This window comes from Bubalus bubalis, chromosome 1 (assembly GCF_019923935.1).
Source record: "Bubalus bubalis isolate 160015118507 breed Murrah chromosome 1, NDDB_SH_1, whole genome shotgun sequence".
In the NCBI taxonomy this organism is placed as follows: Eukaryota; Metazoa; Chordata; class Mammalia; order Artiodactyla; family Bovidae; genus Bubalus; species Bubalus bubalis.
The window spans coordinates 117,225,030-117,240,891 of NC_059157.1; the positions used below are offsets into that span (position 1 = coordinate 117,225,030).

Genomic DNA, 15,862 nt, shown 5'->3' on the forward strand with positions numbered 1-15,862 from the left:
TAGGAATAGATCCTGCAGCCCAGTCAAGCCTTCAGAGACAGCAGCTCCAGCTGTCATGTCCACGGCAACCTCAGAGACCCTGAGCCAGGACCACACAGCCAAATCACTCCCTGATTGCTAATCCTCAGAAACCATGTAACACAATAAATGCTCATTGTCTTAAGCTGCTGAGTTTGGCAATGTTTTGTTACACAGCAATAGAAAATTAGTGCAAGTTCCTAGCCTATAGTCAATGCTCAATTAAGGTTATCAGTTTCATTAGTATTAGTAGCAATGAGCATTCAAGTTACTAAAAAATAATCCAGTTGACCCTAACATTAAAAATCAGTGTGAAAGTTTAGCAAAATCCTCCATTCTTCAAAAGATCTTTCTCATTAGTCAGGCCTTATTCTAACCATGTCAGGATTTCTATTATGCACACCTGGGTTCAATTATACAAAAAATTACATGAAAATGAAAGTTATAAGAAAATTGGTTCACACTTTAGAGAAAGTAATTTTGCTGAGAAAGTCACTTTGTTGGTTTCCTCATGTGTGAATTGAGGTTGGAATAGATCTATGCTATCCAAAACAGTACTACTGGCCATGTGTGGCTATTTATATTTAGTTAAATTTAAATAAAATTACTAGCCTAGTTGTACTAGCTTCATTTCAAGTGCTCAATAGCCATATGAGGCTCGTAGCCTTTAGATAGGGTCCAGAGGGTGATGTGCAGCAGAGCAGCGTGCAACCTGTGCGACTGTTCATGGAGGCCTTGGTGCTGATCTGGGTAAGCTATATACCGTAAGCTACCAAGAAAAGCAGAATCAACGTGGTGGGGGAGAAGCCAGGAACTGATGCTTAAGCTGGGTGAGGTCCAAGTGACTCTTGCCAGCCGATAACCAGGAAACCAGCCCAGGAGTCAGGAACCAAGAACAGGAACAGGACAAAGAATGGTACATTACATGGACAAGGGACAATGTTTGGCTGGAAGTATTGAGGGCTGCTTCATAGGAGGTTTGATTTCCTGTTGCAGGAACATGTGAGTAAAGGGATAAAAGGGAATTTTTTGTTTGTTTTGTGGAGGGATGTCATTTTTTTCTTTTCTTCCTACCTACAAATCTATATGGCATATATAGATTTGAGAGAGAGAACCAGAACTAACAGTGGAAGTTACAGGGGTCAAATTGCAGCAGAACAAAAAGAGGAGACAGTTAACACAGCCAGAGCTCACTCCCAGTGAGAGGGGCCATCTGGGGCTGGAGAGCTCCAAGTCATTTCAAATGCTCAGAGAAAGGCTGGGTGGCCTCTGTTAGGGAGGGTGTGTGTATGGGGAATAGGGAGTGGTAAGTGATTTCTGCTGACTAGGGACTCTGAGGAGCTTCCAACTCTTACAGTGTATGAAGTGTCAAGTGCTGTATTTGCCAAGTACACCAGGATAGTCAAGGGTCTGTTTAACAGTTTGAGGACAGGGTTTGATTCAGAAGGTGTTTAGAGCATGTATATGGATACTTTTTGGTCTTTGCTAAGTTTAAGCATGGAGAAGGCAATGGCACCCCACTCCAGTACTCTTGCCTGGAAAATCCCATGGATGGAGGAGCCTGGTAGGCTGCAGTCCATGGGGTCGCTAAGAGTCGGACACGACTGAGCGACTTCACTTTCACTTTTCACTTTCATGCATTGGAGAAGGAAATGGCAACCCACTCCAGTGTTCTTGCCTGGAGAATCCCAGGGACGGGGGAGCCTGGTGGGTCTGCCGTCTGTGGGGTCGCACAGAGTCGGACACAACTGAAGTGACTTAGTAGAAGTAGTAGTAAGTTTAAGCAAAGATTTCCTTCTGCCCTTTCTCAGATCTCCAGCCTTATCGGGAAGCAGATGAGCCAGGAGTTCAGTGCAGTGAACTGGGAGGCTGAAAGTCACCTCCATGCTGGCACCTGGCCCACAGCATTGGGCTGGAAGTGTTTTCAGGTCCCACGATGGGAGGTAAGGCTGGAGAGGTTTATTAGCTAGAGAAGCTGTTTGGCCACATCCCCTTCAGAGCCACAAGCCCATAAAACACATTTGTGTGGGTTAGCAAAAGGCACTCCCTGCTCCAGGAGGACACATCACCCACAGTCTTTTGATTTGACAAGGGAAGAGTTCTCTCTTGTGCTGTGGTTAACATGCACCACCGTACCTTGATCCCTATCCTCTCCCTCCTTTAAGCTGCGTCTCCTGTGTGTTATGAGCTCAGGACTGGATATAGAAGAGTACTAGATCAATCAGTGAGGACGAGTGGGAAACGCAAGGAAGAGTTCCATGTCAGAAATCAGCCATCTGGAAGACAAAGCCACATGAAGCCAAAGTCTAATATTAAGACTGATGCTGACTCTTCTGGTCCTTTTTCAGAGCCGTAGAGCACAGGGGAGGCTGCAGACAGAGGGAGACTTTTCAGAACACGTCTCCAGATGCCTTCTTCTTTCATGTGTTCATTAAATGTACTTACTCTTTGACTTGCACTTAAAGACTTACGTGTTAAATAGTTTTTGATTTATGTATATGTATAATCTATGCCTTCAATATCTGTCCATAATTTCATTCTCTGTCTTGAATTCCAAGCTCCTAGAAAGTGCAGACTCTGCACTACATGAGTAATATTGCTTTGTAAAATGCTTGGCATGTTGCCACCTGGTACTTTGAGATGTTAACAGTGGTAATAAAGTTCAAATCCTGTACCCTGGCATTCCAGACTTTCTATCTTCTGACCTTCCCCTGATCTACTCTCCTCCCCACCCTCGTTGTTTGGTTTCAGTATCTGATACAACAGCCAAACTGGCCTATATATTCCTTGGGCATCCCATCTCCAGGTCTCATCCCAAGCTATTTCCTTCATCTGCATACCCCTGTCCCCATTCTTCTATTCCCAAGTGTCCAAATCCAGCCCACCTCTGGAAGGTCAACTCTAATACTGATCCTTATGATATCATCCCTGATTCCTTATGCAGGAGTGATTTTGCATCATTGCTCACCCAAGATACTTCATGTCAACTTTTTCTGGATCTAATTACATACTACCATGTATTATTGCTCTCTGCACTAATGACTGCTTCCCCTTGAGAATCTTGGATCCTTGAGGGCAGAGGCTGTGTCTTATCCATTGTCCCCACCACAGGGCTAACTCTAGGGCTGGCCACTGGTTTTCATCTCTATGACCTGGACAAACCCGGTCCCTACTCTGAAACTTGATTTACTCTTCAGTAAGCAAATTGGAGGAGATGATCTCTAGGGAGCATGTTATTCTGAGACTCAGTCCATAGGGCTCACTGAATGATGAGAAGGTTGTGAAGAGGGCTTCCCCCACCCCCATCCCCAACAGAAGAGGGAGAGCTTTGGAGACTTATTCACAGAGGCCTAAAAGTTCCTGGATTGCCGAGAAGTTGGAAATTCAAACTGGTTAGTCGCTTGTACCAGATTTCTCTCTTCCCATGAATGGCAATGACATTAGGTGACTCAGAGAGGAGTCAGCACAAAGATGAAATCTCTGTTCTTTGAAGTTGGTGCTGGGGCCTCTCCTGCAGCTCCTATTCATTCCTTCAAGAAGCAAAGGGTATCAAGAGTCCATGATATTCCTCATGTGGCAGCTGGAGGTGCTGTGCTCACGGAAATCTAGCCTCTCCCACAGTGACAACCAGGCTGCACACGTGGTGTCAGAGCCCCTTGTCAAAGGACCTGCCTACAACAGCCCCGGAGACCCTGAACCAACACCTATTTTTGGCAATAATTATCCAGCCTTTTGTAACAGCCTGAGTACATGAGCAGATCTTTTAAAAATAGGCCAATATTGTTTCCCCAGATTCCTGGTGGTGACTCAGCACAGTAGTGTACAGTAGCTGTGTTCACAGAGCGTGTGGGCACCGAAGGCCTGTGGGTGAATCGTGGCAGCTGTTCAGCTTCCCTACTAGAACCCATAGGGTCACAGCCACGGAGGGGATGCAGGCACACCTCACCCCCCGGTCATCCGGAATGCCACTGTCACCACTAAGACAAGGGCTTCTCTGCCTTATAGACATGGCCAGCCGTCCAGGCCGAGAGCGTTTGGCAGCACAGCTCCAGGGCTGGGACGGGGTAGGGAAGGAGACATGATGGGACTCAGCCAAATGGGGGCAGACATCTACCTAGGGCTTGAGGGGAATGAGAAGGGTGTTCATGGGGAGGAAGGAGGAGGCTACAGGGAATGTCCGCTGACAGAGGCTGAGCCAGGAGTCTGGGGCTTTGGGCCCAGCTGTGCGGCTGACTCACCGTGGGCTCTTAATCTCCTGCAGAGGGCAGGCCCAGCTCCTAGAAGCCTAGAGGGCTTAGTGGTGTTTGTGCAACTACAGAAATGGGGCCTGTGGGCTGGCATGTAGCCCTGCCTGGCCACGCACATGAGGGCAGGGGAGCAGGCTGGGGTGGGAGAGAGCAGTGAGAGGGAGGGTGAGGTGTTTGGAAAGAGAGGCGAGAGCCTGCGCTAGCCCGTGACAGGAGTGTTTACAGAGGCACTGACAGGGAGACAGAATGTGGGGGCAGGGTGGAAGTGGGGGAAAGTTGGGTACACATACACCCAGGGTTAGGTAGAGGTGGGTTATGCATTTTTCAGTTTTCATAGCTGAGTCAAAGACTTTAAGCTTCTTGATAAAATATATTAGTCCTGCTCAGAGGTTTAAGGATCCTGAAAAGGACATTAACTGAAATTCAAGACCCACTTCAGAGCTTTTGTTTCTTTCCTTCTCGCCCCTCTATCCCACCCCATCGAGGGCCCTAGTATTCACTTAATTTTCTTCTCTCACTGTGAAAATATAAGATGGAAAGGAAAATGCCCCCCACCACTTCAGATGTTCCAACAATGCTGACAGGAGATCCAGAAAGAGGCCCATGACTTCCGACGTGCATGCTCAGTCGCTCAGTCATGTCCGCTCTTGGTGACCCTATGGACTGTAGCCCACCAAGCTCCTCTGTCCAGGCAAGAATACTGGAGTGGCTAGCCATTCCCTTCTCAAAGGGATCTTTCCAACCTAGGAATCAAACTCACAAGAGATCCAGTTTCTTGCATCTTCTGCTTTGGGAGGCAGATTCTTTGCCACTGCACCACCTAGGAAACCCATGGCTCCCAAGACTAAGTGAATGCTGAATCTTGGCACACAAATGTAAAGATAATGTTGTTTTGAAATATTTTTAGAAGTGTTTCTATAACCTGTACATCTTGTTGCTCTGGAGCCTCCCAGTCCCTAAAGCAGGGAGTGTCGATGCCTCAGGGAAGGGCAGTCTCTGCCTTAGTTGAGGATTCATTGTCAAATCAGATTTTCCAGAGTCCCAATAATGATAATAAGGCTTGAAAATCAAGTGCTAGGGAGAGGATTTCCTAAAGGCCTGGAGGATCTGGTCATGGAATTTGATCTGTCCCTCCAAGGAGGGAAGAGGAAAGTGGAGGAGGCAGCCCATCCTTCTAACAGATCTTAGGAAAAGGGTGACAGAGGGGTTCAGATAGCTTTGTGTCTCCATCTCCTTACCCCAGGTTCCAGTCTTGGGAGAGACATGTTTGCTAAGTTGAGGAGAACACTTTGTCTTCTTTTCAGCCTGCAGGGACAACCACACGCATTCCCTGCACCAACATCGGTATCTGTGGCCACATTAAAGGAGATGAGCACAGCATGGGAATCTCTGTGGCTCCTAGAGGCTGATAGAAACTTTGCTGAAAGTTTGACTGGGGAGTAGGAGTGGGAGTCCTTGGCACTGTAGCCAAGATCAGACTGCCTTTGTAAGTCTGCCTGGAAGTCCAGCAAGGCCTGGTAGGATCCAAAGTCCTGAAGGAGTCAAGTATCACAGAGACAACTGAGCCCTGGCCAAACTGAAGCAGATATCAGCAGATATCCATCCCTTACCTGGGGCTCATGTGAGCCCTCGGATCAGCAACTCTGAACCGTGGCTGCTCAACAGACTCAACTCCGACGAGTGAATCCAGGGTCCACACTCAAAAGTTCTGATTTAATTTAGTTTGTGGTGAAGCATCAGTGTTTTTTGTTTTAAAAGCAGCCTGGAAAGCTTTTGCACAGCAAAAGAAACCATAAACAAAATGAAAAGACAACCTACAGAATGGGAGAAAATATTTGCAAATAATGAGACTGACAAGGCATTAATTTCCAAAATATACAAACAATACATACAGCTCAATATTGAAAAACAAAAGCAACCCAATCAAACAATAGGTAGAAGATCTAAATAGACATTTCTCCAAAGAAGACATACAAATGGCCAACAGGCACATGAAAAAATGTTCAGCATTGCTAGTTATTAGAGAAAAGCAAATCAAAACTACAATGAGATATCACCTCACTGTGGTCAGAAGGGCCATCATCAAAAAGTCTACAAATAATGAATTCTGAAGAGGGTATGGAAAAAAGGGAACCCTCCTATACTGTTGGTGTAAATTGGTGTGGCCACTGTGGAGAACAGTATGCTGCTAAGTCACTTCAGTCGTGTCCGACTATAGAGGTATCTTAAAAAACTAAAAATAGAGTTACTCTATGATCAAGCGGTCTCACTACTGGGCATATCTCCAGAGAAAACTAATTTGAAAACATGCACCCAGCTCAGTGTTCATAGCATCACTATTTACAACAGCCAAGACATGGAAGCAAACTAAATGTCCATCAATAGATGAATGGATAAATAAGTTGTAGTATATATACACACACACATACACATGATATATATCATAAAAAGAATGAAACAGTGCCATTTGGAGCAACATGGATGGATTTAGAGATTATTATATTAAGTGAAGTAAGTCAGACAAAGACAAATATATGATATTGCTTACATGTGGAATCTGGGAGCGGGAAGGGGAAGATAGAAATAAAATTATTTATGAAACAGAAATAGGCTCATAGCATAGAAAACAAACTATGGTTACTAAAGGGGGAAGTGTCAGGGAGGGATAAATTAGGAGTTTGGAATTAACATATATATACTCAGTTCAGTTCAGTTCAGTCACTCAGTCGTGTCCGACTCTTTGCGACCCCATGAATCGCAGCACGCCAGGCCTCCCTGTCCATCACCAACTCCCGGAGTTCACTCAAACTCATGTCTATCGAGTCAGTGATGCCATCCAGCTATCTCATCCTCTGTTGTCCCCTTCTCCTCCTGCCCCCAATCCCTCCCAGCATCAGAGTCTTTTCCAATGAATCAACTCTTCGCATGAGGTGGCCAAAGTACTGGAGTTTCAGCTTTAGCATCAGTCCTTCCAAAGAACACCCAGGACTGATCTCCTTTAGGATGGACTGGTTGGATCTCCTTTTGTCCAAGGGACTCTCAAGAGTCTTCTCCAACACCACAGCTCAAAAGCATCAATTCTTCGGAGCTCAGCTTTCTTCACAGTCCAACTCTCACATCCATATACATACTACTAGATGTAAAACAGATAAACAACAAGGATTTACTATATAGCATGGGCAACTGTACTCAATACTCATTGTTTCATAATAATCTATAAGGGAAAAGAATCTTTAAAAGAATATGTATATATATATGGGTGTGTGTTGTTGTTACTGTTTACTCACTAAGTCATGTCTGACTCTTTACAGCCCCAAGGACTGTAGCCTGCCAGGCTCCTCTGTCCATGAGATTTCCCAAGCAAAAATACTGGAGTGGGTTGCTATTTTCTTCTCCAGGGGATCTTCCCAACCCAGGGATTGAACCTGCCTCTTTTGCAATGGCAGGAGGATTCTTTATCACTGAGCCACCAGGTAAGACCATATATGTGTGTGTATGTGTATGTGCATATATGTGTGCAAGTGTATATGTGTATATATACATGCATGTATGTGTGTGTATATATATATGAAACTGAATCACTGTGCTATACACCTGAAACTAACACATTGTAAATCAACTATACTCTAATAAAAACAAAAGCATCCTGGGCTTGTGACCAGGGAAGTGAACTGTTTCCTTCAGGGTTAGAAATAACCTCCACACCTAGGTTAGGAGTAGGGTGAGGCAAGTGAAGCACCAAGAATGAACAATTTAAAGAGATGCTCATTGTCAAGGCCATGTAAGTGCAGGGTAGGCGCCTGAGAGTACCTCCTTCCATGTGTTTCCCAGGTGCTACCCTACCTCACCTAGACCTGCTCCACTTCCTGTCCAGGTAAGCTCCTTCCCTGGTCCAATTTGAAGAGGTTATCCAATCTCTTCCCTTCAGAAGGCACAGGAAAATTGCAAATGAAAATGTCATGGGGCCAAGAGACCTCTGGGGAATGGGCTGGGGAGGACAGTGGGCAGAAAACCAAAGAATGGACAGACTAAATCATTACCTAAAGGCTTTGCCAGTTTCTGGGATGAGAATGACCCGACATGACCACTGGCTGCAAGATACAGCTTAGTCATTTCCACCAGGCCTCTGAAGCCAGGACATTTTGGTTTAACTCACTATGGGGGAGGGTGGACAAGACCCAGGATTCTTCAGAAAGGGATTCAAGTTGCACAAACCAAAGTATGTTCATGTTCTGAGACAAAGTGGGTGTGCCTGCCTCCAACAGTATGTGGGAGAGTTCCAGGGAACCTGCCTGGCTCTTGGTTGCTCATCATTTGTCTCATCCAGAAATCCGTCCCCGTGGCAATGAATCAGAAATCGGCACCGTGGAAGGCAGACTTCTGAGGAGCATTTGGAACTAATTAGTTGGTTAGTGTGAGCTCAGGGCTGTAGTGAATGGCCCAGCACTGTGTGAAACCCCGGGCTTTACACGCTGGGACAAATGCCTTCTTTGTCAGTAATAAGTGACCTTTGTTTCCCTCTGCCCTGCCCCCCACCTCCCTGCCTCATCCTGGCCTCAGCCCAGATCCCGGGTGATCCAGAAGGAAACCTGACCTGGCCTTGACGATGGAGTTGGGCACCCTGAGCCTCCGTACAGGGGGATGGGTGTCATTCTGTGTTTTAACCCGAAGCTGTTCTTACAGTGGGTAGGGACAAGGGCCCTGGGCTTTAGGAGCAGAGCTGTGTTTTGACCCATGTTTGAGCACCGTTTAAAACCCAGTTCAGTTATCTTCTTTTTCTCAGTTTTGACAGTAGGGGAGAGATGTCAAAGTCAGCAGAGGCAGAGTAAGGAAGCCAGAGACTGACTTCCCCATCATACGGCTGACTCCTAATTGCCACCCAGGGCCCTTACAGCAGTCTCTGGTCCCAGGTCACAAACCTTCAATCCTGAACCAGTTTCCTTTAGAATGAGAGTTTGAAGTCTGACTTGCTTCAGATCTCCGGGCTCAGCCAGATCTGCCAGCAGAGGGGATCTGCCTGCTTTCAGGACTCGAGATGGTTAACATGTGAGGAGCCACTGAGGCTTCCTAATGAACTAGGCCATGTCTTTCTTTCTCAATCTTGATTTCTGCTGAGAGAAGCAGCATCAATGACCCATAAAACTTGAGAGTTTTCCCTTACCTATTTGCTAGGATCTATTAATCTCTTCCAATCACCAGCAGCTAACCCATCTGCAAGACACCTGGGCTTGATTTAATTAATGTGCAAAGCAAAAGAATATGAGGCAGGTAAAAATGTGTAATTGGCAATAGTGTCTTAAGATTTTCTTTGTTGGTTCCCCATTCCTCCTCCTTCCAGGCAGTGGGAGGGGATGAGAAGAAGCCAAAGGCAAATGTAGTTTAATTCCATCTTGAGTAATTACTCCGGAAAGTCCTCTAAAAAATTGCTGGCTGTTTAATTCAGCAATTTGAACTTGCATTTGGGAACATCATCAAACTGTAAATGCTTTGATCTTTTTTATGCTTCTGTACATAAGGAAAACCAAGTACACCTAATTCCTATGCCGTGTTGTCATAAGCATTAGAAACTCTTGGCACACGGCCACGGGTAGGAGGCTCGATAGGGGCTGGCTTTGTTGGAGAAGGAAATAGCTGGTTGCCTTGAAGTGAACATCACAAGAGAAGCCAAGAGGCCGGCGCTCTGTGAGGCCAGTGGCTCACGAGATGACACTGGACAGGATGTGCCCTCTCCTGACCACCACTTTCTAGTCTTAAAATAAGGGATAATGTCAGACGATTTCTAAATTTCGAAGTCCCCCCTTCCCCAACCACCTAAGCTCTGCCGTTCTTTGCTTCTAGGAAACACATTCCTTTCTCACACCACAAACCCAGAGGTGAGGAAGGTAAAGCAAGGGCAAAGGTAACTAGGTCCAGAAACGTGCTCTGCAGGCTTGATTATCAAAATGTTTAAGGAAAAGATAACCAGTTGTGGATTATGAGATTTCTTTGAACAGTGAAACACCTCGGATGTGGTGCAGAGCCTGTAGCCACAGAAGAGAAAAAAAAATTAACTGGCTTCCGGGAGGGTTTGTGGGGTGCCTGTGACCTCAGCCTTAATCAGCATCTCATGCTTTCCTGCCTACAACACTAGAAAACCACATGGGTTTTAGGCGATTACTCAAACCAATGCTATTGCCTTCCATGGTATTGCATGCTCTTCTTCTATGAAGGAAGAAAAGCAGAACTGGGGCAACAGGGGCAGTGCTGTATTCATTCATACCTTCACTCGGGCATGTATTCAACAGATCCTAATCCCCTGTAATACATGAGGCCCTAGGGAGGAAGTAGGAAATGGATGAAGCCAACCCAGAGACTGTCAATGGTTCTTTGAGCACCTACGTTCATATCCTTGGCAATTTCAGATTATGTAGTGAATCTGTAACAAGAGGAAGTCATTCACAAGGAGACTTATCTTCTACTTCTTAATGAGCCTGGATGGTCACAAGTCCTTAACTAAGAATGCCTACCTCTATCTGGGGAAGGCTATAGTTAGCTATGTGCTAAGTCACTTCAGTCATGTCTGTCTCTGTGTGACCCCATAGACAGCAGCCCACCAGGCTCCCCCGTCCCTGGGATTCTCCAGGCAAGAACACTGGAGTGGGTTGCCATTTCCTTCTCCAATGCAGGAAAGTGAAAAAGTGAAAGTGAAGTCGCTCAGTCGTGTCTGACTCTTAGCGACCCCATGGACTGCAGCCTACCAGGCTCCTGCATCCATGGGATTTTCCAGGCAAGAGTACTGGAGTGGGGTGCCATCGCCTTCTCCGATAGTTAGCTATGCTAACCACTATATCACCAATGCTTCTCCCAACTCTGTCAAGTTCCTATTCTTCCTTCAAGGCCTGATTCCATGCCATCACCGCGGAAAACCTTTCCTGGTGTCCCTAGGCAGATGTGATCTCTTTGTTTTCGATGATCCATGGCATTTGGTTGGTCCCACCTAGTCTTATACTCAAACTTGCACTATTTTTGATTCTGTATGTGTCTTATTCTCCTTTAGACTGGTAGCTCCTCAAAAGCAGGGACTTCTGAGACACAGGAAGGACAGACTTTGTTGGAGTGGTAAATATTCTGATTGTGAGATTTTATTAGAGTCTTGTAAATCTTACCATCGAGGGAAACTGAGTAACCGGCTCACCAGATCTCTCTGTCTTGTATCTTACAACAGCATGTGTGCATGCATGCTCAGTCGCTCCAGTCATGTCTGACTCTGAGACCCTGGGCTGTAGCCTGAGGGTAGGCTCCTCTGTCCATGGGATCCTCCAGGCAAGAATACTGGAGTGGGTTACCATGCCCTCCTCAGGGGATCTTCCTGACCCAGGATTGAACTGGCATCTCCTATGTCTCCTGCATTGGTAGGCAGATTCTTTACAACTAGTGCCTCCTGGGAAGCCCTATAACAGCATAGGCATCTACACTTATGTCCAAATAAAAACTGTAATTAAAAATAAAGCACACAGAATCATAAGACCTGAAAGATGCAAGAAACTCAAGAGGTCCTCTAGTCCTGCCTTTACCTAATCAGCCTCTTAAACTGCAGCAATGGAGAATTCACTATTTCATGGAGAAGAGCATTCCATTTTCAGATAATTCCAGAGCTATTCTGAAACTAACAGGCCAGGCTATATCTTCCCCTTGGAGCTCACACAGAAGAAGCTGCTTTCTTATCCCCATGACAACCCTCCAGGGATGTGAAGCTGGTTGTTATGTTCACCTGAGCCTCCTCTAGGCTGCAGGGTTTCTGTTCTCTTAACTTACCTCCATGTTTTGAGTTCTCATACCACTCTGGAACCTTTTCTCTGATTGTACCTCATATGTTACTCTAATCTGAAATAGGATTAACAGCCTCCTTTGTTCTGGATATCCCATTGGCTCCAAAGCAGTTAAAGACTACATGAGCATCCCTATGCTAACTGCATGCCATTGGCTCAGATTAAATGTAGAGTCCACAATAACCCCTTAATTTTTCTGTTACACCAGCTATAGTCATACTCCCTATCACCAACATTGGCAATTTGGTTTTGACTCAAAAGTAGAACTTTACATTTCTCTATACCTGGCTGCTTTTTAGTTGACAACTTGAAGTGGGTCCGAGTCTTGGGTGGGATGTGGGTGACTGGTAGTAAGAGGATATGTGCATTTGACTTGCTGCCGCAGATTGGTCTGCTTGCTGCAGCAGTGTGCCCAGAGATGTCTGAGTACTTCCAGCGTTGGCAATCTGGGGTATTGCTCATTATTGCTGGATGGCAAGATAGGTTTATTTTTATAACAAGTATTTACTGCAGAACAGCCTAGCAGAACCTCCTGGGTTTCACAACTCTTCCGGCTGTGTTACGCATGAGGAGTGAAGCCAGCCATCCTCATTCCCCATCCCCATAGAGACACCAACTGGGAACCAGAACATCGAGTGAAGGCTCAGTGTCAAGCATCTGTGCCTGCAGCTCAGGGAGACAGGGAGGATGCCTCTGTGGGGCATTAGAGGGCAGAGCCATCTCATCCCTAACAAAATGAGAAGAGAAGGCAAGGCTTCCAGGCTCTTTAGTGCAAGGTGGGACAGAGCACCTGCTTATGTAAATTCAGCGAGGTCCAATTCTTCTGGGGAGATACAAAAGCAGTCTAGAGCCCAGTGCCCCAAAGCATCAGTTTATCCTGCATTCTCTTCCTTCACCTGTCTTGGCATCAAACACTGTTGCAGTGGGCACTGAGAAGCCAGGGGAAGCAAGTCCCTGTCTCTCCCCCTGTTCAGACACCTTCAGCGGCTCCTGCTATCTTGGATCCCATCTCTACCGCTTTCCTCACACAACTGACATGTCTTCTTCAAGTGTCCTTCCTCTCCATCTATTGTCAGATAGATGGGTCGCCACTGAAATGCACACTTACATGAAGACTTCCTTAGTTCCGTCAAGGACGGTAATCTCACTCTGCTCTGTACTTTTCTCAGTGTCCAAGAGGACACAGTCCTGGCACAGAAGAGCTGCTGTGCTTGATAGACTGTGCCAGACTGACCTTGGATGGGCCCTGTCTTATCTTCTTTCCATCTAGCCTGTGCCTGTGGCAACGACTGCTTGTTGTCCCCCAATACCCACTTTTCCCTTCTTCCACAGCAGTAGACAGTTTAGCAGGGCACATGGTCGCCCAGAATAAAGACAACAATCCTCATTCTTCTTTGTAGCTAGTCATTGCCATGTGACCAAGTTCTGGTCAATGGGATGGGAGTCCAAAGGTTGAGCAATCTCTCAACCTTTAAAGAGAAGGATTCTCTCCACTCCTGCCCAACACACACACCATGGCTCCATCACCCTTTCCCTTAGTTGGAATGTGAATGTGGTGGTGAGTCATATTGGACCATGCAAATGAGGACAACGAATGACAGATGATTGATGGATCAAGAAAAGAAGCCTCTACCTCTGATGATTCCCTGAGCAGAACCATTTTACTAGCTCAGACTTTACTTGAGAAATACACTTCTGTCTTGTTTAAACCATAGTTACTCTGGGTCTCTGTCCCATGCTGCTAAACCTGACTCCTAACTAATGCTTCCCAGATGGCTCAGTGGTAGAGAATTCACCTGCCAATGCAGGAAATGCAAGAGACGTGGGTTCAATCCCTGGGTCGGGAGGATCCCCTGGAGAAGGAGATGGCTACTCACTCCAGTATTCTTGCCTGGAAATCCTGTGGACAGAGGAGCCTGGTGGGTTACAGTCCAGGGGGTCGCAAAGAGTCAGACATGACTGAGTGACTGAGCACCATAGTGTCTCACTCCACTTAACTCTTGGCTTTCTATTCTGCTTCTGCCCTCTCGCTGCCTCTTTGACTCCCTGCCAGCTTTTGGCTTGTCCCTCCCCACTTGGCCTAACCTGACCTCTCAAAGTAGCTTTGGATCCTTTCTCTGGCATCTGTCCTGACAGGCAACATAGGGGAAAGTGTGGTTAGGGCCAAGCTGGAGTTTTTAGATTCTGTTTGCTCTCTGGTTCTAGCCTCAGCTATGTAGGTGTCAGACACAGGCACTTAGTGCCTCCTGAGCCCCTACCTTTTCCATGCACCTTTGATTTCAGTCCTTGCCTTATTCCCCTGGTCAGCAGGATGGGAGTACAAAGCTTGAGCAATCCCTCAACCTTTAAAGAGAAGGATGCTCCCCCGCACCCCCATGGCTCCATTTCCCTTTCCATTGGTTGGAATGAGAATGTGGTAGTGAATCATGTTGGACAAGACTGTGAGTTCCCCAAGGGCAGGCATTGGACCTGCCTCCTCTTGAAAGATCCCCTAATAACTTGTCCTTAGCAGGCCCATACCAATGTGTGGATTCTCATCATAGGATTCCTAGAGCAGCACACTGAGCCCTGGACAGTGCAGACAACTGTACGCCTGTTACTAGCTTTGCCCAGTTATTGAAGCCTTCCCAGCTGGAAGAGACAAGGATCAATAAATCCATTCACCAACTGCTTCTCAGTTGGGGTTCTTCCCAGAAGTTCTCCTCTCCACACAATGAAAGAGAGGGTTCAGCCTGACTCTACCCCCCTAGTACTTCGTCCTCCTGAGACAAGCTATGCTCCCTGACTGTTGACCTTTAAGTGTTAAGCCACAAACCCAGAGCAGGCTAAATTTTAGTCACTGAATTGAGAAGAAAGGATTGGTCTGTACTGTACTTCCCATAATACCTAAAAATAACTTCTTCCCACAGGCCTGAGTGGGGAAAATGACTGGGAAATACAGTAGAACCCCTTAATTAAGTAGCTGATGACACCACACCTTCTGTACCAGACTTTCCAGGGTTGAGGGAGTGAATAGACACAGTCCTGTGTGCCAAGAGCACTGAGTCCCCGAGGATTAGAGCACCGAGTCCCCGAGGATTAGTCCTCCTTTCCGGGGGAAAGGAGGCGCGCTGCTTTGCCATGCTCACTCTCACTGACTGTGTGGAGAAGGTTCTGTGGGGAAGCTGGACAACGTTGGTTGTAGAAGACAGAGCTCCAGCTTAGGAATGAGAACACTGTCCTAGGTACCAGCTCTGCCACTTCCTGCTTCCCCCAGTGACTGATCCTGAACAAGTGCCCAAAGCTTTCTGGACTCACATCCTCTGATAGGAAGAGTGGACAAGATGCTCTCCAAATCCCTCCCTGTCACCGCGTCCTAGGAATTGTTTGTTCTGCTGGTCATCTGCTTCATATTAATAGCTTCCTTCAGCCCCTGTCTGCCACCACTCCACCTGGCCACCCACACACACTCATGGCTTTCCTCACCCCTCCCTGCTGTCTGCTCCTTGTGACACTGGACTAAAGAAACAGGCACAATCCAGGTTTTCCACAAACACAGACTCCTGTGAACACCAAACAGAGAGGGCCTAGGAGGGGAGGCAGTGCACCCAACTCCTTGGGTGACTCAGGTGTTTAGTTACTGACTGCCTGCTCTGGCACAGCCAGGGGGACGCCTTGGAGCCGTTCTTACGTGTCAGTGATTTCTTTAGCGCTCTGGCTTAGTTTTATTTTTACTTTTCCAGCCAGTTCCAAAGTCTTGCCACACTGCTCATCACCTCATTCACTCACCAATATGTACCTTCTTTCAAG

At 46.6% G+C, this 15,862-nt stretch overlaps 1 long non-coding RNA gene across 1 annotated transcript; it reads left to right on the top strand.

Annotated features, from left to right (window-relative positions):
• Positions 1 to 1,826: 1,826 nt before the first annotated feature.
• On the top strand, positions 1,827 to 2,688 carry LOC112587831. Its single transcript, XR_003112327.2, has 2 exons — positions 1,827 to 1,961; positions 2,367 to 2,688. It is a non-coding gene; the product is annotated as an uncharacterized LOC112587831 (long non-coding RNA).
• The last annotated feature ends 13,174 nt before the right edge of the window (positions 2,689 to 15,862 follow it).